The sequence below is a fragment of the Rhinoderma darwinii genome, chromosome 10 (assembly GCF_050947455.1).
Source record: "Rhinoderma darwinii isolate aRhiDar2 chromosome 10, aRhiDar2.hap1, whole genome shotgun sequence".
Lineage (NCBI taxonomy): Eukaryota > Metazoa > Chordata > Amphibia > Anura > Rhinodermatidae > Rhinoderma > Rhinoderma darwinii.
Window position 1 is genome coordinate 52,037,820 of NC_134696.1, and position 6,235 is coordinate 52,044,054.

At 45.6% G+C, this 6,235-nt stretch overlaps 1 protein-coding gene across 3 annotated transcripts in view; it reads right to left on the bottom strand.

Annotated features, from left to right (window-relative positions):
* PPP6R1 (protein phosphatase 6 regulatory subunit 1) overlaps positions 1 to 5,215 on the bottom strand; it is a 69,933-nt gene extending 64,718 nt beyond the window's left edge. For 2 of the 3 annotated variants that reach the window (XM_075839924.1, XM_075839922.1), the window contains exon 1: positions 4,874 to 5,215. The gene's annotated coding sequence lies outside the window, so the exon portion shown is untranslated. The remainder of the gene's footprint in view (positions 1 to 4,873) is intronic. The other variant, XM_075839923.1, reaches the window with a different exon arrangement.
* Positions 5,216 to 6,235: the final 1,020 nt, after the last annotated feature.

Sequence of the window (6,235 nt, forward strand, 5' to 3'; positions counted from 1 at the left end):
CAGACGGTTGCTTGTCCCTGATTTTTCCCCATTTTTTTTCACTTTAATAGGTGCGTGATCCGCAAAAAAACGCACACGAATAGGACATGCAGTGAGTTTCACGCAACAGAAACACGCTGTGCGAAAAACATTGCGTGTCTGAATTAGGGATGTCACAATACCAGAATTTGGACTTCGATACCGATACTTCGTTTAGTATTCCTTGAAATGCAGAGAAAAAAAAAATAAAGAACCGTGCACCAACAACTGATGGCACACGGAACTGCAACACATGAAAAACGGAAACGCTCATGTGAATCTAGCCTTACCCAGAACGCCCTCCTCCTTCCTGCAGTCCATCCTCCTGGGATGATGTTTCATCCCATGTGACCTCTGCAGCCAATCACAGGCTGCAGCATCACATGGCCTGCATAATCACCGTAGGCAGCCGGACTACGCGCAGAGAAGACGGAGGAGGAAAGTATGAGCGCTTTCCCCTGCAGCGGAAATTCTGTTTGAAAAACCGCACCACAATGTGGTGAGATTTTTCGGATGGAATGTACTCCGGGTTCAAGGTCGGACATGCTGCATGATTTTTACGCAAAGTCTACGACCAATGGGAAACCGGCCTTAGGGTAAGTTCACACGTATTGAAAAATACCAGGCTGATTTCAAGAGAAAACGGCCTCTGAACCCAGGCATTTTTGGAGATGATTTTCAAAGCGTTTTTTTGGTTTGCAGGCGTATTTGAGCGTGAATGGAAAATCCGCTCCAAAAACACCTCAAAAAGTAACACCACTTCTTTTTACAAGGTTTTTTGTTTTTTAATCCTCATGTGTACAGCACGGGGTATTTCCCTTTGAAATCAATAGTAAACTGTTTGCAGGCATATTTCAAGTGTATTATGGAGCATAATTTTACACTCTAAAATATGCCTGAAAATAAGTAAGTGTGAACATACCTCAGAGGATCTTCACATGCAGCAGATTTGTTGCAGACATTAATTCATCTGAATGGGTCTTGCAGGAATCCATGCGCTTGCTGCGGATACCACTCCATTCACAACTATGGAACGGATTTTCAGTCGCAGAAATTTCTACAACAAGCCTGACGCGTGTGAATATATCCTTAGGCCGGGTTCCCACAGCTCGGATTCGACCTAGAACCCGCAGCACATTATGTCCAAAGAACTGCACCGCATTGTGGTGCAGTTTTTCAGACGGAATCTCCGCTGCGGAAAACAGCGCTAGAAAGAAAAAAAAAAAACTTTCATACTTACCCCAGCTGTAGTCGTGGCGACGCGTCCCTCCGTTGACATGCAGTCCGTCCTTCCTAAATGATGCTGCAGCCCATGTGACCGCTGCAGCCACATGGGATGAAACATCATCCCAGGAGGCCAGCCTGGAAGAACAGAAGATAGTGTGGCTATGACAACGCCCAGGTGGTAAGTATAAGGTTTTGCTGTGATTTTTACAATTCCATGGCGAAAGCCCCAACAGAAAAGCAACGAAAACGGACATGCTCAGATTTCAAATTAATTTATGATTGTTTTTTGCTGCATCATGGACATGATATTTTCAAAATCTCATTGACTTTGCTGCTACTGTAAACGCTGCAGAAATTCTATACAGAATTCCGGTGCGGAAATGCCACATTTACGCTACGTGGGACCCAGCCTTAGGATTTCTTAACACAGGGTTTTTTAAATGTAACATGTTTTTAATGAGATTTTTTATTTACTGCCATTTTGTACACACAGAAAAAACACCAGTGGATATCGCAATTTGAAAAAACCGCCACTGACCCCAAAAATGGCATAAATCAAAGCGCTGTGTAAGTAAGCGCTCTCATATTTTACCATAGACTTTAACCCCTTAACGCATTTTCACATACACGCCGGTCACAGAAAGGATCCCCTTCCCGCATGTACATAATGGTGATTGCGCAGGCACAGAAGCTATGCCTGCACGATTACCACGGGAGCCCAGCTGTGACTGACAGTCGGGCTCCCGCCGCAACAGCCGGGATCGGACATAACTCCGATCCTGGCCAATTAAACCCTTAAATGCTGCGGTCAATAGCGACCAGGGCATGTAAGTGGTTTGACAGAGGTAGGGGGCTCCCTCTCTCAACTATCGGTGTACAACGAACGACGGCCGCCAACAAGTTGCCCCCAGGCCTGCCATTACTGTATTATCATTAGGCAGTGTTAGAGACACGTCCTAATTGACTGCCTGTCAGTTTAAGGGTATGTTCACACAGCCTATTTTTGGCCGTTTACGTCCGAAAAATAGGAAGCAGACAGAACGCCTCCAAACATCTGCCCATTGATTGCAATGGAAAAAACAGCGTTCTGTTCTGACGAGCCGGTTTTTTTACGTGGCCGTTTTGAAAAACGGCCACGAAAAAGAAGTGCAGGTCACTTCTTGGGACGTAAAAAACGCCACGAAAATCGTGAGTGGCTTAAAGAACGTCTGAAAATCAGGAGCTGTTTTCCCTTGAAAACGGCTCCGTATTTTCAGACGTTTTTGAGTTTGGGTGTGAACATAGCCTTACACGGACAGGCAGTAATTCTTGGGTATCCCGAGTATACCAGTATCAGCTGTCAGAAAATTGCATAGAGAAGTCCCCTAGTGGGACTAAAAAAAAAATAATTAAATACAATTAAGAAAAGTTCATTAAAACATTTTTTTCTAGAAGTAATTTTATTATGTAAATGTGTAAAATAAATAAATATAAATATATGGTATCACCGCGATCGAAATAACCCAAACAATAGAGCTAACATTTTATTTAAAAAAGGTACGGTAAACAGCGTACTAGAAACGCAAAACAAACACGGGCAGAATTGCTTTTCTTTCCTTTTCCTTTCCCCCCTCCAAAAAACAATGAAAACGACATCTTGTCTGCAAGAAACAAGCCCACATATGGCTACATCGACGGAAAAACGTATGGCTTTTGTATTGCGGCGATGCAAAAACAAATTATTTTAATTCAAAAGTGTTTATTATTGAGCAAAAGTAGTAAAACATAAAAAAATAAATATTTAGTATCGTTGTAATTATACCGACCCATAGAATACAGGCAACATGTTATTGATGCTGCAAAGCCAACAGTGTAAAGTTAAAACGCAAAAAAACTACGTTGGAATAGCGGTTCTTTTCAATTCCTTTCCAAAAGTAAGCGAATCAATATATTATAAGTACAGAAAAATGGTGCCATTGAAAAATTCAATTTTTTACGCAAAAAACAAGCCCTCATAACGCTAGGTCGACGGAAAAATGTAAAAACAAAGAACATTAAAGAAGCACTCCACTTTTATGTTTTATTGCACCTTCCATACGTACATTGGTGTTTGAGCGGGGTGATGTGTGCAGAAATACTTACCGATCCTCGCATCTTGTCTTTTTCGGGACCAGCGCCGCTCACGTGATCTTCATTCTGACTGGTCTAGAATCCCTGTGCTTTTGAGTACACCGGAACTCAGGCTCTCAATGCATTCCTATGGGAGCCAGAACGAGGGCAGCAATTCCAGACCAGGTCAGAATGAAGATCAGGTGAGCGGCGCTGGACCCGAAAAACGACAAGATGCGAGGATCTGGCAAAGCGTGAAAAACACATGGCAAACGCAAAGCACACGGATGCAAGACGCAACGCACACGGACAGATTTACGTGCGTTTTTTTACGCGTGTAAATCTGTCACGCCCGTGTGAATATACCCCAATGGTGATGGAATAACAGCCCCTACCAGAGACCAAAAAGTGACAGGGCAGAAGCGTACAGAGCCTTATCTGTGTGTATAGCGCAAACGCCCTTTTACACGGGCCAATGATCGGGTGAAGGGGCATTCATGAGACCGCTTTGCCCGATCATTGACTGGTGTAAAAAAGGAGAGCAAACGCTCGTTCATTGGCTGATCGCATCTTTTATACGGCCAAAAAACGGTGGCTAGTTGGCAGCACTTCTCCCTGTGTAAACAGAGATTTGCTGCCAACATTATGCAAATATATGGGGACGATTGTTCGTTTCCATACCAACGATCACAGCTCTGTTTGAATGGAGCACCGATTCACAAGTTGTATTGTTGATCACCGCCCCCTGTCCCAGTCTACACAGCAAAGTTCACAAACTGCAGAGACAGGTGTCGGCCTAATGTGACCTCTTTAGCAGCAGTGTGAAAACTGGAATAGATCAAGATATTTTTTACATATGGATGGTCACAGTTAAAAATATGTTTAGAAGAAAAATCTAAATTGAAATCATGTCATTTTCTGAAGGCACATTCCTTTAAGAAAGTGTCAGTGCAGCTCCTAGCAACCAATCAGATTCATGCTTTTATTTTCAGGAGAAATTTTGAAAATGAAAAGTTATCGCCTTGATTACTACGGACAACTCTACAACAGTATTTATACATAAAGCCTGTTACGTTTCAATGTCTCACAACTTAAATCAAAATACATGCTTGCTGTCAGTGCATTGTAACCTTCTTGTTTACATCCAGAGGCAAAAAAAAAAATACTATTCATCGTCAGCAAGCAGACTTATAAACTTGCAGAATTTGCCGTTGAATACAAACTACTGCTCCCTGTTATCAGCCACTTTAGACTGGAGAGAGGCTGACTTTAGAGTTATTCAGATAACTCACAGGTCGTCAAGAAAAATCCCTGCCCCCGCGATCACTACTTTATCTGCAGGTGAAGGGTTATGTAGTGTCACATACAGTCAGTTGAGAAGAGGCGCAGGGCACGATGGGTAGTAACGTGTTTCCAGGCCGCAGCGTTGCTAGGTGATACGCAGCAGGCAGTGCCAGGACGGTAGGGGTTAACTGCCGCGAACAACTTCTCAGAAGGCGACGAGCCCATGCGTGAGAGGCCCGTTTGTGCAGACACTTACCCTGTGGCGCCTCTCCCGGGACACTGGACGTTCAAGACAGGCGCAGCGCCGGCGGCTGGACCCCCTTTCCCCAGTCAGGGAGTACAGGGGAGTGGACAGGAGACGCGTACAGACACGGCCGTGGCTGCTGTCACACAGGGGGGGGGGGGGTATGCAATCTCTGGAAGGACGGCACCAGCGGAAAGACCCGACTCTTCCGCTTCCGCTCACAAGGACTGCGGGTGGGAGGAGGGGGTTCCGGTGTTCTTCACTTCAGCTGACCTGCTGGTGTCGCTGTTTGTGTGTTGTGGAGCCAGGGGTCGCCTTGAAACTTTTGGGCGGTGCAATGTCGTTGGGAGAGGCGGGACTTCCGAGACATCTGGGCGGGAAAGTAGTTCAATGTGCACGTGACGTCACGGCTGGGTAGCGCAGTGGGTATGAGCTGGGAGCTGAGATTGTCGAGGTCGTCGGTTCAATCCCTGTACGGTCAGTCACGTGCAAAGTGTAATATATTTCGTGTTTTTAGGACGAAGCATCTTTTTTTTTTCATGATCACATTTTCAAGAGCCAAAACTTTTACATTTCTGTCTATACAATGTTCGTATGTGAATTTTGTTTTGCGAACGAGTCATATTTTTAAATAGAACCATTTTAGGGTGCAAATAAATTATTAATTAACCTTTATTACATACCTCCCAACCAGTGGCGGCTTAAGTAGACGATGGGCCCTGGGCTGTTACCCAAACTTGGGCCCCTCTTGCCCCTCTGCCGCACCGTAACTATTTTTAACACTACCTTTTTGGGCAAGCATTAACAAACGGGTGTTACGATTCCCCTTGTCACAGGGCTGTGTCCCTACATACTGAGAGTATCACACTGTACATAGTGCCACACACAACCCCCTGTACATAGTGCCACACACAGCCCCCTGTACATAGTGCCACACACAGCCCCCTGTACATAGTGCCACACACAGCCCCCTGTACATAGTGCCACACACAGCCCCCTGTACATAGTGCCACACACAGCCTCCTGTACATAGTGCCACACACAGCCCCCTGTACATAGTGCCACACACAGCCCCCTGTACATAGTGCCACACCCAGCCTCCTGTACGTAGTGCCACATACAGCCCCTGTACATAGTGCCACACACAGCCCCCTGTACATAGTGCCACACACAGCCCCCTGTACATAGCACCACACACAGCCCCCTGTACATAGTGCCACACACAGCCCCCTGTACAGTTCCACACACAGCCCCTGTACATAGTGCCACACACAGCCCCCTGTACATAGTGCCACATACAGCCCCCTGTACATAGTGCCACACACAGCCCCCTGTACATAGTGCCACACACAGCCCCCTGTACATAGTGCCACA